Below are 20,662 nucleotides of genomic sequence, written 5' to 3'. Positions count from 1 at the left end.
ATGTTATATAATATATAATAATAATATAGCATTTAGCAGTACTGCATTAAAATTTCTAGCCAGTAAAGCAATGGAGATACATGGATCTAAAAGAGACAAAGCTATTGGTATTTGTTCTTGGTATGACTGTCTATTTAGAAAACCTAAGAAATTCTACAGAACTGATAAAATTATTCAACAGGATAAGTCATATAAAACTACTTTCAAAAACAAATAGCATTTTCACAGGCTAGCATTACACAAAGAAGCTGAAAAAATTCTGGTTTAACGAAGTGAGTTGATGCCTAAGAAAAAATAAAAACTTGTTAAAAATTTGTGCTGAGAAAATTTCAAAAACAGTATTGAAAAAAATATAAAAAGATTTTAAAAAGTAGACAGATAAACAGTACTCATGATTAAGAAGATTCAGTATGATAAAGATGGCAACTGTTTTCCAAATAAATATAAAATTTTAATAGAATTCTAGTAAAAATCCTGATGTAGTTTTCCATAAAACTTGTAAAGTTATCTAAAAATTCATGTGACAGAATAAAAACCCCCATATATCCAATACAATTCTAAAAAAGAATAACAAGAAAGGAATGCTTATTCCACCTGTATCGGAGTTTATTTTGAAGCTAAATGAGTAAAACAGAATGGCTTTGGTTGAGTCATAGATAAAGGTCAGTTGTGCAAATGAGAAATTCCAGAACAAGTCACTACATATATGCATGTTTATTTAATGGAGCTGGCATTACCCTTCTGAAAGGAAAGGATTAAGGAGTCAATCAAAGGAACCAGGTGGATGGGCTTCTGACACTAAGAAAAGTGGATTTTCATCTCATGTGAAAAACAAAAATAAATTTCAAGTAGATTAAAAATCTAACAATTAAAGACAAAAATTATAACAACCAGAAGAAAACATAGTGAATATTTTAAAGATATTAGGGTAGGGAAACTTCTTCCCTTAGAAGAAATGGAGTAGCCATCATAGTCAACAAAAGAGTCCAAAATGCAGTACTTGGGTACAATCTCAAAATCGATAGAATGGTCTCAGTTCATTTCCAAGGCAAACCATTCAATATCACAGTAATCCAAGTCTATCCCCCATTCACTAATGCTGAAGAAGCTGAAGTTGAATGGATCCATGAAGACTTACAAGATCTTTTAGAACTAACATCAAAAAAAAGATGTCCTTTTCATCATAGGGGACTGGATGCAAAAGTAGCAAGTCAAGTGATACCTGAAGTAACAAGAAAGTTTGGCCTTGGAGTATGAAATGAAGCAGGGCAAAAGCTATAGAATTTTGCCAAGAGAACACACTGGTCATAGCAAGCACCCTCTTTCAACAACACAAGAGAAGACATTACACATGGACATTACCAGGTGATCAATACAAAAATCAGACTGATTATATTCATTTCAGCCAAAGATGGAGAAACTCTAACAGTCAGCAAAAACAAGACCAGGAGCTGACTGTGGCTCTGATCATGACTTCCTTATTGCAAAATTCAGACTTAAAGAAAGTAGGGAAAACCGCTAGGCCATTCAGTTCAGTTCAGTTCAGTCGCTCAGTCACGTCCGACTCTCCGCGACCCCATGAATCACAGCACGCCAGGCCTCCCTGTCCATCACCAATTCCCGGAGTTCACTCAAACTCAAGTCCACAGAGTCAGTGATGCCATCCAGCCATCTCATTCTCTGTCGTCCCCTTCTCCTCCCACCCCAAACCTTTCCCAGCATCAGAGCCTTTTCCAGTGAGTCAACTCCTCGCATGAGGTGGCCAAAGTATTGCAGTTTCAGCTTTAGCATAAGTCTTCCAATGAACACTCAGGATTGATCTCCTTTAGAATGGACTGGTTGGATCTCCTTGCAGTATAAGGGACTCTCAAGAGTCTTCTCCAACACCACAGTTCAAAAGCATCAATTCTTCGGCAATCAGCTTTCTTCACAGTCCAACTCTCACATCCATACATGACCACGGGAAAAACCATAGCCTTGACTAGACGGACCTTTGTTGGCAAAGTAATGTCTCTGCTTTTTAATATGCTATCAAGGTTGGTCATAACTTTCCTTCCAAGGAGTAAGCGTCTTTTAATTTCATGGCTGTAATCAGCATCTGCAGTGATTTTGGAGCCCAAAAAATTAAAGTCTGACACTGTTTCCACTGTTTTTCCATCTATTTCCCATGAAGTGATGGGACCAGATGCCATGATCTTTGTTTTCTGAATGTTGAGCTTCAAGCCAACCTTTTCACTCTCCTCTTTCACTTTCATCAAGAGGCTTTTGAGTTCCTCTTCACTTTCTGCCATAAGGGTGGTGTCATCTGCATATCTGAGGTTATTGATATTTCTCCCAGCAATCTTGATTCCAGCTTGTGCTTCTTCCAGCCCAGCGTTCCTCATGATGTACTCTGCATATAAGTTAAATAAGCAGGGTGACAATATACAACCTTGACGTACTCCTTTTCCTATTTGGAACCAGTCTGTTGTTCCATGTCCAGTTCTGACTGTTGCTTCCTGACCTGCATACAGGTTTCTCAAGAGGCAGGTCAGGTGGTCTGGGATTCCCATCTCTTTCAGAATGTTCCACAGTTTATTATGATCCACACAGTCAAAGGCTTTGGCGTAGTCAATGAAGCAGAAATAGATGTTTTTCTGGAACTCTCTTGCTTTCTCCATGATCTAGCAGATGTTGGCAATTTGATCTGTGGTGCCTCTGCCTTTTCTAAAACCTGCTTGAACATCGGGAGTTCACGGTTCACATATTGCTGAAGCCTGGCTTGGAGAATTTTGGGCATGACTTTACTAGCGTGTGAGATGAGTGCAATTGTGTGGTAGTTTGAGCATTCTTTGGCATTGCCTTTCTTTGGGATTGGAATGAAGACTGACCTTTTCCAGTCCTGTGGCCACTGCTGAGTTTTCCAAATTTGCTGGCATATTGAGTGCAGCACTTCCACAGCGTCATCTTTCAGGATTTGAAATAGCTCAACTGGAATTCCATCACCTCCACTAGCTCTGTTCGTAGTGATGCTTTCTAAGGCCCACTTGACTTCACATTCCAAGATGTCTGGCTCTAGGTCAGTGATCACGTTATCGTGACTATCTTGGTCGTGAAGATCTTTTTTGTATAGTTCTTCTGTGTCTTCTTGCCACCTCTTCTTAATATCTTCTGCTTCTGTTAGGTCCATACCATTTCTGTCCTTTATCGAGCCCATCTTTGCATGAAATGTTCCCTTGGAATCTCTAATTTTCTTGAAGAGATCTCTTGTTTTTCCTATTCTGTTGTTTTCCTCTATTTCTTTGCATTGATCACTGAGAAAGGCTTTCTTATCTCTCCTTGCTATTCTTTGGAACTCTGCATTCAGATGCTTATATCTTTCCTTTTCTCCTTTGCTTTTTGCTTCTCTTCTTTTCACAGCTATTGGTAAGGCCTCCTCAGACAGCCATTTCGCTTTTTTGTATTTCTTTTCCATGGGGATGGTCTTGATCCCTGTCTCCTGTACAATGTCACGAACCTCCGTCCAGAGTTCATCAGGCACTCTATCTATCAGATCGGTCAGTCAGTCAGTTCAGTCGCTCAGTCGTGTCCGACTCTCCGCGACCCCATGAATCACAGCACGCCAGGCCCTTAAATCTATTTCTCACTTCCACTGTATAATCATAAGGGATTTGATTGAGGTCATATCTGAATGGTCTAGTGGTTTTCCCTACTTTCTTCAATTTCAGTCTGAATTTGGCAATAAGGAGTTCATGATCTGAGCCACAGTCAGCTCCTGGTCTTGTTTTTGCTAACTGTATACAGCTTCTCCATCTTTGGTTGCAAAGAATATAATCAATCTGATTTCGGTGTTGACCATCTGGTGATGTCCACGTGTAGAGTCTTCTCTTGTGTTGTTGGAAGAGGGTGTTTGTTATGACCAGTGCGTTCTCTTGACAAAACTCTATTAGCCTTTGCCCTGCTTCATTCCGTGCTCCAAGGCCAAATTTGCCTGTTACTCCAGGTGTTTCTTGACTTCCTACTTTTGCATTCCAGTCCCCTATAATGAAAAGGACATCTTTTTTGGGTGTTAGTTCTAAAAGGTCTTGCAGGTCTTCATAGAACCGTTCAACTTCGGCTTCTTCAGCTTTACTGGTTGGAGCATAGGCCTGGATTACTGTAATATTGAATGGTTTGCCTTGGAAATGAGCAGAAATCATTCTGTAGTTTTTAAGATTGCATCCAAGTACTGCATTTTGGACTCTTTTGTTGACCATGATGTATGGCCTAAATCAAATCCCTTATGATTATGCAGTGGAAGTGACAAGTAGATTTATGGGATTAGATCTGATAGAGGACCTAAAGAGCTATGGATCGAAGTTTGTAACATACAGAAGGCAGTGATCAAGACCATCCCCAAGAAAAGAAATGCAAAAAGGCAAAATGGCTGTCTGAGGAGGCCTTACAAATAGCTGAGAAAGGAAGAGAAGTGAAAGACAAAGGAAAAAAGGAAAGATATACCCTTCTGAATGCAGAGAATAGCAAGGAGAGTTGTTTTTTTTTTTTTAATAAAAGCCTGTTTAAGTGAACAGTGCAAAGAAATAGAGAAAAACAACAGGTTGGGAAAGACTAGAGATCTCTTCAAGAAAATTAGAGATAGCAAGGTAACATTTCATCCGAAAATGGCCACAATAAAGGACAGAAATGGTATGGACCTAATAGAAGCAGAAGATATTTACTCACCTAGAGCCAGACATTCTGGAATGTGAAATGGGCCTTAGGAAGCATCACTACGAACAAAGTTAGTGGAGGTGATAGAATTCCAGCTGAGCAATTTCAAATTCTAAAAGATGATGCTGTGAAAGTGCTGCACTCAATAGATGATGCTGTGAAAGTGCTGCACTCAATATGCCAGCAAATTTGAACAACTCAGCAGTGGCCACAGGGCTGGAAAAGGTCTGTTTTCATTCCAATCCCAAAGATAGGCAATGCCAAAGAATGTTCAAACTACCACACAATTGCACTCATTGCACATACTAACAAAGTAGTGCTCAAAATCCTCCAAGCTTGGCTTGAACAGTATGTGAACTGTGAATTTCCAGATGTTTAAGCTGGATTTAGAAAAGGCAGAGGAACTAGAGATCAAATTGCCAACATCTGTTGGATCTTCAAAAAAGCAAGAGAATTCCAGAAAAACATCCATTTCTACTTCATCAGTTCAGTTCAGTTCAGTTCAGTCGCTCAGTCGTGTCCGACTCTCTGATTTCTAATTCATAGACTACGTTAAAGCCTTTGATTGTGTGGATCACAACAAACTGTGGAAAATTCTTTAAGAGATGGGAATACCAGGCCACCTGACCTGCCTCCTGAGAAATCTGTATATCAAGAAGCAACAGTTAGAACCAGACATGGAACAAGACTGGTTCCAAATAGGAAAAGGAGTACATCAGGGCTGTATCTTGTCACCCTGCTTGTTTAACTTATATGCAAAGTACATCATGTGAAATTCCAGGCTGGATGAAGCACAAGCTGGAATCAAGATTGCCAGGAGAAATATCAATAACCTCAGATTTGCAGATGACACCACCCTTATGGCAGAAAGTGAAGAAAACCTAAAGAGCCTCTTGATGAAAGTGAAAGAGAAGAGTGAAAAAGCTGGCTTAAAGCTCAACATTCAGAAAACTAAGATCATGGCATCTGGTCCCATCACTTCATGGCACATAGATGGGTAAAGAGTGGAAACAGTGGCAGACTTTATTTTGGGGGCCTCCAAAATCACTGCAGATGGTGATTGCAGCCATGAAATTAAAAGACACTTACTCCTTGGAAGGAAAGTTATGACCAACCTAGACAGCATATTCAAAAGTAGAGACATTACTTTGCCAACCAAGGTCTGTCTAGTCAAGGCTATGGTTTTTCCAGTGGTCATGTATGGATGTGAAAGTTGGACTGTGAAGAAAGCTGATTGCCGAAGAATTGATGCTTTTGAACTTTGGGGTTGGAGAAGACTCTTGAGAGTCCCTTGGACTGCAAGATCCAACCAGTCCATTCTAAAGGAGATATGTCCTGAGTGTTCATTGGAAGGACTGATGCTAAAGCTGAAACTCCAATACTTTGGCCGCCTGATGCAAAGAGCTGACTCTTTTGAAAAGACCTTAATGCTGGGAAAGATTGAGGGCAGGAGGGAAGGGGATGACAGAGGATGAGATGGTTGGATGGCATCACCGACTCAGTGGACATGGGTTTGGGTAGACTCCGGGAGTTGATGATGGACAGGGTGGCCTGGAGTGCTATGATTCATGGGGTCGCAAAGAGTTGGACAGGACTGAGTGACTGAACTGAACTGAATGTATCAAGACTGGTACATTTGGGAAGATCCCCGTGAGAAGGAAATGATAACCCATTCCAGTATGCTTGCCTTGAGAATTCCATGGACAGAGGATGCTGGCAGACTACAGTCCATGGCATCACAAAGAGTCGACACAACTGAGTGCGCCCGCACGCACACACAGACACACACCAGTACATGAATCGTGACAAATGCATGATACTGATATAAGATTTGTCACGATTCATGTACTAGTGTGTGTATGGGGGGGGGCGGTATACGGGAACTCTTTGTACCATCCTGTCAACATTTGTAAAAGGATAGGTACAGTAATATTCTAATTTTGTGTGTATGTGTGTAAAAAAAGAAAAAGAAATATTTATCAGAAGTATCAGAAAGTGATTAGGTCTAGATGGTGGGCTTAGGTATGGTTGTTAATTTTCTCTTTCATTCTTTTACTTTTCTTAATTTCTCACTTTCCTAATTAGATTTGATATCAGAAAAAACTCATAGTTTTCAAGCTCCTACCACTTATTCTATGGCAGATGATGTGTTGATACATATCAAATACCAGGGGTTTCCCTGACAGGTCAGTTGTAAAGAATTGCCCTGCAATGCAGGAGACCCCAGTTCAATTCTTGGGTCAGGAAGTTCCACTGGAGAAGGGATAGACTACCCACTCCAGTATTCTTGGGCTTCCCTTGTAACTCAGCTGGTAAAGAATCCGCCTGCAACGTGGGAGACCTGGATTCGATCCCTGCACTGGGAAGATCCCCTAGAGAAGGGGATCTCCAGTGTTCTGGCCTGGAGAATTCCATTGACTATACAGTCCACGGGGTCGCAAAGAGTCGGACATGACTCACACTTTCACACTTTCACTATCAGATATGAGGAACATCATCAAGACTTGACAGTTTTCCTACCTGCACATTGGAGTTATTGACTCCATCCTCCTAACATCTTTTTCCTAGATTTGCCATGGGTACTTGCTAACAGTGGGAAACTCTAAGATCTGTACCAGGAAGTTCCAAGGAAGAAGCCTGAGAATTTATTTTTTAAGAAGCCTCCAGAGGATTATTTTATAAAAGTTGTTCCTTTAAGTTTAGAAAACTGACTCAGCTAGTTCTCTAACTCTAAGACAGCTCAGCATGAGCTCCACTGTTAACCTTTCTCTATCCATGTCAGGCGCTTAGGATCATGCACCTAAAACTCCATCACCACTTTCCTTGTAATATATTCTAGTTAGTTGTTTACACATTTGTCTAACTGTTCTGCATATTTTTTATGATCTCAGTGAGGGCATGAGGTTGGTTCTCAATACATGTTCCTTGGGTAAATATGTGTGAAAAGATAGATAGAAGGATGGGCTGCTTTTACATAAATGGGGTGATTCTGAGAATTCCACCCAATCAGTCTTCAAGCCCCTCAAGAATGGTGTCCCTGGTTGCTTTGTGATGGGTGGGGTGAGCTCTTTTATCACCTCTGTAGAGTGAAACATGATAATATTCATTTTATTCCAAATTATTGAATTGGCCAAAAAGTGAGTTTCACAAGCTATTACAGAAAACTTGAACAAACATTTTGGTTAACCCAATATATTGATGTAGGCTTGGATAATGGTCAGAGAAACAAAGTGTAAATATGTTACCGAATATTTGGGGAACTGTCGAAGCCCAAACTCATATTTGGTGAATTGTGCTTACAGTGGGGCTTGTACGTGTGCATGTTAGTCGCTCAGTCACATCCGACTCTCTGCAACTCCATGGACTGTAGCCAGGCTCCTCTGTCCCTGGAGTTTTCCAGGCAAGAATACTGGAGTGGGTAGCCATTCCGTTCTCCAGGGATCTTTCCAACCCAGGGATCGAACTCAGTCTCCTGCATCACACGCTGATTCTTTACTGTCTGAGCCACTGGGGAAGCCCACCCAATGTTCAGTATGAAAGCTTCTAGTCAAATGTAGCCTTGGAAATTTAAAATAATTAAAACTAAAATTTAAAAGTCAGAAAGGGTAAGAAAGAGAGTGGAGCTGGCGCCTACGGTGGCCAAAGAGGGACGCGCAAGGCCGGAGGCTGCAGAATGCCGGCAGGGGAAGCTGCGGCTGCAAAAATGGTACCTGGCCACCTCAGACAAGGAGCGGAAGAAGACGGTTCGGGAGTTTATGCAGGTGGTTCTGGCTCTCAAGCCCAAGATGTGCAGCTTCCTGGAGTGGAGGGACCTCAAAGTTGTCTACAAGAGATACGCAGCCCCTACTTCTGCTGTGCCATCCAGGGCCAAGGCAGTGAGCTCATCACGCTGGAGCTGATCCGCCGATAGGTGGAGCTCCTGGACAAATACTTTGGCAGTATTTGCATGCTGGACATCATCTTCAACTTTGAGAAGGCCTGCTTGAAAAGACTCTGATGCTGGAAGGGATTGGGGGCAGGAGGAGACTGGGACGACAGAGAATGAGATGGCTGGATAGCATCACCGACTCGATGGACATGAGTTTGAGTGAACTCCGGGAGTTGGTGATGGACAGAGAGGCCTGGCGTGCTGTGATTCATGGGGTCGCAAAGAGTCAGACACGATTGAGCGACTGAACTGAACTGAACATCTTGGATGAGTTTCTGATGGGGGTGACGTCCAGGACACCTCCAAGAAGAGTGTCCTGAAGGCCATCGAGCAGGCGGACTGCTGCAGGAGGAGGATGAGTAGCCACGCAGTGTGCTGGAGGAGATGGGTCTGGCCTAGCCCTTGCCCCGGGGTCGAGTGGAGATGTGGGGATCTGGTGGAGAGGTGGGGCATCGGTGGCACTTTTCTTCTTGGTGGGACCCAGCTACGCCTGCTCTGCTGCCTCACCTTTTTCTGCAGTGAGCTGTGGGCTCAGGACCCTCAAACATTCCCTCCCTCCACCCCCTACCTCCTGTTTCCCTTTTTCCCACTGAAGGTTTTAAGGAGCTAGGAGGCAGGAAAATGTGACCAAGTCAGAGGTGCTATTTGGCTTTCATTCCCTGCCTTTGAAGAACCAGTGTCACCCCAAACTTCCCCCCACCCTTATAACTATAAATATATAAATATGTCAGGTTAAAGGGAAAAGGTTTTCAGGGCTCTTCTCTTCTCCCTGCCCCATAACCTACCTCCAGCCCTCCCTGCAGCCAGCTGGGGGTGGCCTCTCTGCCTGGGAGGGGGACTTCTGTGTCTCCAGAGGGAAGTCCTTTTCCCTTATCTGCACCCCCCCTTCCTTCTTGGCTGCAGTGGGGCCTCTGTCCAGTGCTGGGGGAGGAACAGCATAGTTAATTTTTTGCTAACCTTGCTACTTTGAGGGAAGGGAGGGCTGGGGGGAGGGCAGGCTTTACAGAAGACTGGGCCCTGTCCCTCCTTCACTCTTCTTAAATTCTGGGTGAGGCAGGAGCTAAGGGGGTGGGGTGGGAAAATGTCTGATTCTTTTTCCTTCTATCTGAAATAAAAGGAAAACCTTTTCTGGGAAAAAATAAATAAATAAAAGTCAGTTTCTTGGTCACACATTTCAAGTGCTCAAAGGCCGCACGTGGTAGTGTTTATTGTATTACAAAGTATACACAGTAGCTCCATGATCACAGAAAGTTGTGCACATATTATTCCTCTCCATTCTTCCCAATCAAAATCCAGTCTCTAACACAAAGCCTTCTGTCATCCCTCCAAGCAAAGTTCCGTCTGGTTCACAGTGCCAGGCATGTCTGGGGCACTGAGAATCAGAGAGGAAAAGAAAATGTGGCCACTGCCCTGCTAGAGCTGACAGCAGGGTTCTCAACTGGGGCAATTTGGCTGCCAGAGGACATTTGGTAGGAGACTCACGAGACGCAGGTTCAATCCCTAGATCGGGAAGATTTCCTGGAGTAGGAAATAGCAACCCCCTCCAGTATTCTTGACTGGAAAATCCCATGGACAGAGGAGCCTGATGGGCTACAGTCCAGTGGGTTGCAAAGAGTCAGACATGACTGAGCACACACACATTCAATGTGTGTGTGACTATGCGTGTGTGAGAGAGAGATACTGGCATGTAGTGAGTAGGGATCAGGGATCCGGCTGAACATTCTGCAAAGTACAGGACGGCCTCTCCCCCAGTCAAACATTTATCTGGCCCCAGATGTCAATAGTATTGAAGTTGAGAAACCCTGGCTCAAAGCCTTACTGGAAAGAGGGACCCACGAGCAGGCAATGCCAGTATTATGTGGGAAGTGAAAGAGGGGAGGTACAGAAATGCGGTAAAAAGGTTCCCAAGCCAAAGCCTCTGACTCTGTCGATCACAATAAACTATGGAAAATTCTGAAAGAGATGGGAATATCAGACCACCTGACCTGCCTCTTGAGAAACCTGTATGCAGGTCAGGAAGCAACAGTTAGAACTGGACATGGAACAACAGACTGGTTCCAAATAGGAAAAGGAGTACGTCAAGGTTGTATATTGTCACCCTGCTTATTTAACTTATATGCAGAGTACATCATGAGGAATGCTGGGCTGGAAGAAGCACAAGCTGGAATCAAGATTGCCGGGAGAAATATCAATAACATCAGATATGCAGATGACACCACCCTTATGGCAGAAAGTGAAGAGGAACTAAAAAGCCTCTTGATGAAAGTGAAAGAGGAGAGTGAAAAGGTTGGCTTGAAGCTCAACATTCAGAAAACAAAGATCATGGCATCTGGTCCCATCACTTCATGGGAAATAGATGGAAAAACAGTGGAAACAGTGTCAGACTTTATTTTTGGGGGCTCCAAAATCACTGCAGATGCTGATTGCAGCCGTGAAATTAAAAGACACTTACTCCTTGGAAGGAAAGTTATGACCAACCTAGATAGCATATTGAAAAGCAGAGACATTACTTTGCCAACCAAGGTCTGTCTAGTCAAGGCTATGGTTTTTCCAGTGATCATATATAGATGTGAGAGTTGGACTGTGAAGAAAGCTGATTGCCGAAGAATTGATGCTTTTGAACTGTGGTGTTGGAGAAGACTCTTGAGAGTCCCTTGGACTGCAAGGAGATCCAACCAGTCCATTCTAAAGGAGATCAAAACTGGGTGTTCATTGGAAAGACTGATGCTAAAGCTGAAACACCAATACTTTGGCCACCTCATGTGAGGAATTGACTCACTGGAAAAGACTCTGATGCTGGGAGGGATTGGGGGCCGGAGGAGACCGGGACAACAGAGAATGAGATGGCTGGATGGCATCACCAACTCAATGGACATGAGTTTGAGTGAACTCCGGGAGTTGGTGATGGACAGAGAGGCCTGGAGTGCTGTGATTCATGGGGTCTCAAAGAGTTGGACACGACTGAGCGACTGAACTGAACTGAACTGAAAGTGAGTCTAGAAGAAGCTGACTCCTTCCATGGTCCCACAGTGCTGTGCACAGTCTGCTCTCAAGCAGAAGTGCCACTTGATGCTTCCTGAGGTGAGTTATTTTTCTGGCTGAAAAAGCAGCTTCTAGAACAAGGTGCAGGAATCTGTTGAATTAAATTTGTCACCAGAGTCTTCAGAGAGAGCCCTGTCCTCAAGCAGTTGTTCCTGCGAGATGAATTGGAGGATTTAGTTCACGTACCTTAGTGGTTTAAGCTATGTCTCCCTGGCAGCATCGATTCATCATGACGTACATCATCAAGTCAGAACAGCCCACTCTGAAAACACAGTCACAATTCCATTTCCCCCCTTGATGCCATACATCTGGAGCCAGGGAACATGGAGATAGCAACTCCATGGAGAAAAGATAATCAAGCCCTAATTTAACGTAGTCATTCCCTTTGACTTTTAGAGACTTACCTGTTACTCTCCAGTATGTTGGGGGAAAATTTTGGAAGCAATGTGAGTATATACCACCTTACCACTTTTTTCTCCCCTGAGAATGTTTTCACCTGTTAAGCTCTTGATTCCAATTTTTATAAAACCTCATCCTGAGCTAATTAGAAGTGTCTTGGGTTGCACATCACATTTTACACAAAGATTTAACATCCAGGATAGACTTAAAGGCTTCTAACTCACAAAGAGAGTTGTAAAAGTTTTACAATTTAGTCAAATGTAGGCAAAGGATAGAAGTAGGCAATTAACAGAAGAGGAAATGCAGATGGCTAATAAATATCTGAAAAAGTTGCTTACCTTCACTAATGATCAGGAAAATGCCAATTAAAACAACAGTCGGCTACCTTTTCATGCCATTTTGCAGGCAAAAATTAAAATCTGAAATACAGAGCTAATGAGAATGTGGGGAAACAGGAACCTTCATATGTTGCTGGTGAGAATGTCAATTAGCACAACTATTCTGGAGAGTAATTTGGCAATTTGTGTTAAAGTTGAGCATGTTCAGACACTATGAACCCTGGTACCACACTATTTGAAGAGTGAATATTGTAAACAAGGTAAATAGCCATCGGTAGAAGAATAGATAAATAGAGTGGAATACTATTCAGCAATTAAGATAAATAAAATATATTGATATATGTTGTTGCTTAGTCGCTAAGTTGTGTCTCTTTGTGACTGCATGGACTGTAGCCTGCCAGGATCCTTGTCCATGGGATATCCCAGGCAAGAAAACTGGAGTGGGTTGCCATTTGCTTCTCCAGGGGGTCTTCCCAAGCCAGGAATTGAATCTGTGCCTCCTGCTTGGCAGGTGTATTCTTTAGCACTGGGCCACCTGGGAAGCCCATACTCATATATACTAAAATGCAAATCTCCCTGAAGCAAATACACCATTGAATGAAAAAAGTACGTCACAGAATTACATGAAAAACATGAAAACATAAATAAAAATCTTCAAAAGCCAAAATAATGCTATTTGGTACTTATTTATATTTAGGTAAAAATGGTTAAAAATATACACAAAGGGCATACACCAAATTCACAAAAGTGTTTCTGATGAGGGGGGAGAATGAAATAGTGAGGTGAACAAATAAGAGCCCTAACTCTATCTTATGAAGTCCTTTTTTTAAAATGAGGAGCAAAAATAACAAAATGTTCCCACTTGTTACTTCCAGATGGACGAGTGTGGGGGTTATTACCTGTCGCCCTCTGGATCCACACTTTACCCTTCTCCACCCTGATGCCCCAGGAGGCTGGTCCCTCTGCTTGACTTCCCAGCCCGCTGGCTCCCACTGGGTCATCCTGCTGGGAACAGGGGCAGAGAGGGGAGAGAGGGAGGCAGTCTGGGTATTCACTCCTCTACGCCGTCCCTCTTGGCAGAAATGAAAGCTCCTATTAGGAAGCCTTGTCTTGTCAGGCTCTGGTAGCAGCACCCCATCTTGTGCCTTTAAGATGCTAAGGTCTCCTGAATGCTTGGGTTACAGCAGCATCTCTTGTGGTTTTCTAACACCTCACTCACTCCTTTGCCATTTATTTCCTATCAGGAACCTTTTTAACATAGGGGTATAAAGTGTTTGCTATTTTTCTGCAATCTTTGTAGTTTTAAACATAAGCAAACAGAAAAAAAAAATACTAGAGATGTAAGGAGTGGAGAGGGAAGACGTCAAAAAAGTATGAAAATCTTCCCAAGAAACTGGGATGCCTTGGGGAACTAGGTGTTTGGTAAACGAAGACCTTCACACTGGTATTGTCTGTGAATCGTGTTCCCCGCTTCTCCTCCACCATGGACCACACAGCCGTCCCATCCTCCTGTAGAGATGCAGCCTGGAGCACTCGCCCCCACCCTGTCATCAGCTTGACAAGTAACAAAGACGTTGCTCGAAGCCATCAATTTATGCTCCCTACTCGATTTTGTTTAACAGACTTGCCTGAGTGTCTCTGCTCTGTCAACCACTGAGCCAAAGGTTGGAGGTGCAGTCATTAGCGCCAGCCCACCTCTCAAGGGCTTTATAGCCTGGAAGCTGGACAGGGTTGCACAGGATGGGATATTTTTATAAGAAGCAGAAACTTGTTATTTTATTTTATTGTGGCAGGAACTCGTTTGCTAATGTACCCTCACCAAACGATAAGTAATTTTTGACGATAGGCACAATGTTGAACAGCAGGTCATCTTGCTTAACTGAAACAATGTCCATTGATTAGTAATTCCCGATGTGAATTCTCCAGCCGAGTGAGCACCATTCCACTCTTTTATTCCTTAAATGTGACTGCTTTTGGTACTTCATGTAAATGGAATCATGAAATATTTGTCTATCTGTGATTGGCCTATTTCAATTAGCATAATATCCTCAAGGTTCATCCATACGGCTGCATATGCAAACTTTTCCTCTTTTTATAACCAAATGTTATTTCCATTGTAAGTATATATCGTATTTATTCACTTATTGGTGGACATTTAGGTTGCTTCCACATCTTGACTGTTGTGGAAAGGGCTGCAATGAACATAGGAAACTAATAGCTCTTCAAAATTCTGATCTCAATTATTTTGGATAAATACACACAAGTGGGATTACTGGATCATGTGGTAGTTCTATTTTTATTTTTTTTGAAGGACTCCCATAATGTTTTACACAGCTGTGCACCATTTTGCATTCTCATAAAAAGGTGTGCTTTGTTCCAATTCTTCACATCCTTGACAACACTCCTTATCTTTTGTTTTCTCAATTATAGCATTCTGACAAGTGTGAAGTGTTATCTTATCTTGATTTTGATGTGCATTTCCCTGATAATTGGTGACTTTGAGCATTTTTCATGCAGCTTTTGGGCATTTGTATGTCTTCTTTGGAGGAACGTCTGTTTGAGTCCTTATTGGGGTTATTAGAGGTTTTTTTTCCTTTTTTTCCTTGCTGTTGAACTGTAAGAATTCCTTGTACATTTTGGAGATTAACCCCTTATCATATTATATGTAGTTGCAAACCATGCATATGATTTGCAAATATTTCCTCCCATTCCATATGTTGCCTTTTCACTGTCAATGGTTGGTTGATGGTTCCTTTGCCGTGCAGAAGCTTTAGCTTGATGTAGTCTCACTTGTTTATTTTTGGTTTTGTTGCCTGTGCTTTTGGTGTCATATTCATGAAATCATTGCCAGTATCAATGGCATGAAGATTTTCCTTAGTGTTTTCTTTCAGAACTTTTACAGCTGTGGGTTAAGTCTTTTATCCATTTCGAGTCTATTTTTGTGTACTGTGTGCGGTCAGAGTCAGAATCTGAGACGCTTAGGGATTCGCCTCAGTCTCTGGGGGAGCACAGCATGGAACTCAGTGGGGTCTTCGTGCAGAAATGAAGGCCAGGCTGAGATTACCAGGAGAGTCTAATGGTCATTAGTTCAAGAAATGATGGTTGAACCCTATGTATGCACCCTGATACAGATTCTGTGAGGGAAACTGAGGAAGTCTCCGCCTTCAAGAGCAGTGCTGTGCAATGAAACTCTGATGGGAAAGTACTATTTGGAACCACTTGCCACATGCGCTTACTAAGCACTTGAAATGTGGCTATTACAATGAAGAAACTGAATTTTAAAACTTTATTTAATTTAAATTAAAATTTAAAATTCTGTATGTGGCTCATGGTGACCATCCTAGACTGTGCAGTTCTGAAAAATTACAGTTTACCAGGACAAGGAGCAGGTTATAATTGTAATGATTATGTGATACCAAAATCCGGAATAACCTTTTTTCTTCATTCAATAAACATTTATTGCCAAGGTGGAGGGTGGTGGGAGAGAGAAGGATTGGAAGTTTGGGGTTAGGAGATGCACGCTTTTATACATAAGACAGATAAACAGCAAGGTCCTACTGTATAGCACAGGGAACTGTATTCAATGTCCTGTGATAAACCATAATGGAAAAGAATATGAACAAGAATGTATATAGATATATATGTATAACTGAGTCGCTTTGTTGTACATGAAAAACTAACACAACATTGTCAATCAACTACAATAATTTTTTTTTTTAAACCCAACATTTCTTGAGGATGTGATTGATTTGTTCTGGCACCACAAGACAGAGATAATTTGGTTTTGGCTTCTGTCACCTCGTAGAACTTAAACACTAGCCAGGTTCAATCTCCGACTTTGAGAATCTTTTTGGAACATGGAGAACAGTGTGTGCGCGCTCAGTCGCTCCAGTTGTGTCCTACTGTTTGCAACCCTATGGACTGTAGCCTGCCAGGATCCTCTATCCAAAGGATTCTCCGGGCAGGGATACTGGAGTGGGTTGCCATGCCCTCCTCCAGGGGATCTTCCTGACCCAGGGATTGAACCCACTTCTCTTATGTCTACTTGCGTTGGCAAGTGGGTTCTTTACCACTAGCGCCACCTGAGAAGAACACCCGGATATAAATAAACCTCACTGAAACTAAGGCCTTTAACAGCGTGGGACTGGGGAGTATTTAATTAGTTGGGCCCACTCTGAGACTCAGAATCTTGACTGTGATCATCAGTTGTGATCATCAAATGCTCATTTACACAAGTATGACATCATTGGGAATGATCCCTTAACTTGGAACTATAGGAAGATCACAGAGGATTCGATGGTAATGCACCCACACCCGAAGCTAAGGACCACACCCAGTTTACACATCACTGTGTACCTGAGTATAAGCCAGCTGTAAGACGCACAGAGATTCTGATACTGATTCCTCATAAGTAAGAGCTGATGAGAGCTCTCAAGCAGCACGGTTGGGTTTAAACGATGGGCCCCATCTGGATTACCCTCTCTTAGTCTCACTTTGTTCTTAGCAGAACTTGAGCTGTACAGTCTGTGCTGGAACATCCCCTTCCTCCTCCAGGGCTTTTGTTACTCAGATCTTTTTTGCTTTGTGCGCTTACTCAAACCATGCACTTTCTCAGCCATTTCTAGGAAACGTTTTGTCAGACAGGACTGTGGCTCTGTCCCTAACCTGGACCCTCCGAGCCCGCACCTATATCCTCTGCTGCTGCCGTGTTCTTCCTTTAGGATGAAAAGGATGACTTTTCTTTTAAGTGCTGTGGTCTTGGGAGCATCGTTTTAAACACATTAGCAATTAAACATAACCTCTCCTGCCTCCTCCACTGCTACCTGAGGAGCCTTGCTACTCTGTACAGGAAGATGGGGGAATATGCAGACTGGCCACCGACAATTCCTTACACCATGCAGTGGGGCCTCAGCCTCTTTGAGAACTAACACCCCTCTTCTCCCGCTACATGGTCACCATGGGTGGCGGCTATGGTCGTCATGTGTGTCCCCACTGTGGCCAGAGATGACTGCTCTAAAGGTGAGCAGATTTTAAAACTAGAGGGCAGTAGGAAGAGAGGGGGAGAAAGAAACAAATTCCTTCGGATACCGGAGACAGCATGGACTTGGAACTGCAGAGTCAAGTGGGGATAAGATAAAGTTGGTCCACAGAGAATGACGATGATGAAGCAAATGCACAGAGAAACACAGCTTTCCCTACAGCATTCCACAGCCTAATCCTTGTTTTTGTCCAGGCCAAGCTGCGTTACTTCCCTTGGTCCACAAGGCATCCTTATTTCCTTAAGAAAAATTTCCCTGAGTTTGTTGAAGTGAGTTGGAGCAAGTTTATTTCTGTGTGCACGCATGTGTGTAGGTGTGTAGCTGCACACACACACCGCAGAAGCTCAGTGAATGAAAGACGTGGTTGGTAGAACTTTAATATGACTTTTGATTTCTATCCTTGGTATCGGGGACCAGCCTCGATATGGCCCAGGGTATCCTCGGGAATGGCGTCGGCGTCAGCGAGAGAGAGAGAGAAGGAGAGAGAGAGAGATAGAGACAGGGGCTGATGACACTTTGGTTTACACAGGAAACCAATAAAACCCCAGCACGGGGTTTGCTCTGTTTATGTAGGCCGCAGGTGCCCTCTCGAATCACTGGAGGCACCCCACCAGGGCACCCAGGCAGATAAGTAAACGCAGAGGGCCCAGCGCTCCAAGGGTCTCAACCAGAAAAAGGAGACTAGAGAAAAGGACGGAAAAAGAGAAAGAACGACACGGGGAGACCAAGCTTCAGTGAGCAAGGCCCAAAACTTTATTTTCCAGTGCTGTTTCTATACCCTAAGTTGTACACATAAAAAATAGAGAAAGAGAGGTATAGAGTCACGCCAAAATCACGCGGGGTCAGCAGTCTTGACCCTTATCAGGATCAGGGCTCATTTTTGTATGTCTCGTGATATACAAAAGTTTTGGGTGGTTTACATCATCTTCTGGCCAGGAGGCCTGCTAACAGTTTATGGCCCTCTCTCCTAACAAAGGTTAGTTAGCTAGAAAAAGTCTTATATTCTTTTAAAGTGATTTTCCTAAAGTCAGGTGCTAGACACATGACAAAGTTACATTCCTATAAGGCAAGGGTGTAGTGAGCTACAAGAAATGAATTTATTAACTTAAGATCTGATGTGGTTAAATCAAAGGCTACTACTTATTTTCTCTATATGTGATTAATATATTTCCAAGGATACAATAGATAGAGGAAACTTTGCAGCAAGCATTGATTCAACAATGAAATCTTTTTTAGTACTATTCTAATGATTTTAACTTCTTCAACAAATTCCTGTGTTTTAGAATATTAGGCTTTCTGTCCTTGCGTGGCTGGGAGGCTGTAAACAGTCACATTCATAGTTGTAAGAGCCCGGACAAACTTGTCATGCAAGTTAAAAAGCTATCAGAGGGGCTTGGATTGGAACACTCCTATTAAGCCAAGGAGAACTTTTTAACTACAGCTCTGAATTAATGTTTTCAGAGAAAGGTGGTTGGGGGGAAGCCCCCGTAAGTATTAGAGGACTTGATAAGAGGCGTAAGATAGTAAGGCAGTCAGACTCTGGTTTTCTTTGGGGTAGATGCTCAGGTAAGTCCAGGGGGTTCCTCGAGTCCTGATTAGCCTTTGCCCGTCAGGCCTCTTCCCCAATTGACCTTTGCCACGGGTAGGATTTCCCTCTCCCGGCACCTTGGTATCTACACTTCTGTGTAATCTCCTCACCTTGAGTTGTGGGAAGCAGGGAGCTGTAACTTGGTTCTAACTCATAAACCACAGAATGAGGGAATTTTGCAGTCCTTAATAAGCTAATTTTAAGTTAATCAAATAAAAGCTTATTCTGGGTGGGTCTGACCTAACCATGTAAATTCTTTTTTTTTTTTTTAAGTTTTCACACTTTCGTTTATTTATTTTTGGCTGTGCTGGGTCTTCACTGATGCGTGTGGACTTTCTCTGGTTCCAGAGACCCTCTAGTTGGGGTGCATGGCCTTCTTCTTGCAATGGTTTCTGTTGCTATGGAGCGTGGGCTCTAGGGCATGAACACAGTAAATGTGGTGCAGCGGCTTAGTTACCTCTTGGCATGTGGGATTTTCCTGGGATTGAACCCATGTCCCTGCATTAGCGCGTGGATTCTTTTCTTTTTAGTTAATATTTTTATTGAAGGATAATTGCTTTACAGAATTCTGTTGCTTTCTGTCAAACCTCAACATGAATCAACCATAGGTATACATATATCCCCTCCCCTTTGAACCTTCCTCCCATCTTCCTCCCCACCCCACCCCTCTAGGTTGATACAGAGCCCCTGTTTGTGTTCCCTGAGACATACGGCAAATTCCCGTTGGCTATCTATTTTACATATGGTAATGTAAGTTTCCATGTTACTCTTTCCAAACACCTCACCCTCTCCTCCCCTCTCCCCGTGTCCATGAAAATGGGTCTAAAAATCAGAGACTCATTGTTCCTTGCTGGCCTTAAAAAAAAATGAATGAGTTCTATAGCTACATAAAAACTGAATTCAACTTTGGGGAAACAAAATTGGCCACCCTCAAATGTCCCTGGCATGTTATTTTGAATTGAAAACAATCAAAGCCTAAAAGACTCAGAAAGAAACTTTGACCTCCCCCCTTAACTGCTTAAAGGATTTAAAGGATTTGCTCCCAGAATAGAGTTATCACCACAGATATCCACAAAGAATATGGGTCAGGGCTACCGGGGGAAATTCTAGGCAGGGTGTAGAGATCAGAGTCCATTCTGTGTCCCATTGTCTCTGCCTGGCCCAGCAAACATTTATTTGTCAAACATTTGCTTTTCCATCTTCCTGTGAATCGCTTTCCTCCCCTGTGAAGTCCCAAAATACTACCTTCAACATCCTCTTTGGTCTTTAGCTGAAAGTAGTATTGAAGGTGAAGGTTTCAGCCATTTAGGTGAGTGCCACATTTTTTAAATTCTTCAACCAGCCAAAAAAGTCTAGACGGGTACATGAAAGATTTTTCCTCCTTGACACTACCAACCACAACCACGTGAGTTTGGAAGAGGACCCCAAGCCTCAGATGAGACCTCAGGCCTGCTTGAGACCCCAGGCTTCTGAGATCTTGAGCAGAGGACCCAGTTACATCAGGCCTGGACTTCTAAACGAGGGAAAGTATTTTAAGTTTTAAGCTGTTGGTTTGTGATAATTCGTTACACAGAAATAGAAAACTAATACAGAATGGGAATGAACTGTGTTTATTTTTCATATTTGTCTCCTTTCCCCC

At 42.8% G+C, this 20,662-nt stretch overlaps 1 pseudogene; it reads left to right on the top strand.

The window, feature by feature from the left end:
- Positions 1-4,640: 4,640 nt before the first annotated feature.
- Positions 4,641-9,016, top strand: LOC129554926 (AP-1 complex subunit sigma-1A pseudogene; annotated as a pseudogene).
- Positions 9,017-20,662: the final 11,646 nt, after the last annotated feature.

This window comes from Moschus berezovskii, chromosome 14 (assembly GCF_049115385.1).
Source record: "Moschus berezovskii isolate FMDL1 chromosome 14, NW_MosBer_1.0, whole genome shotgun sequence".
Lineage (NCBI taxonomy): Eukaryota > Metazoa > Chordata > Mammalia > Artiodactyla > Moschidae > Moschus > Moschus berezovskii.
Note: the sequence above shows the minus strand (reverse complement) of the source record. Positions and strands in the feature narration are given on the sequence as shown.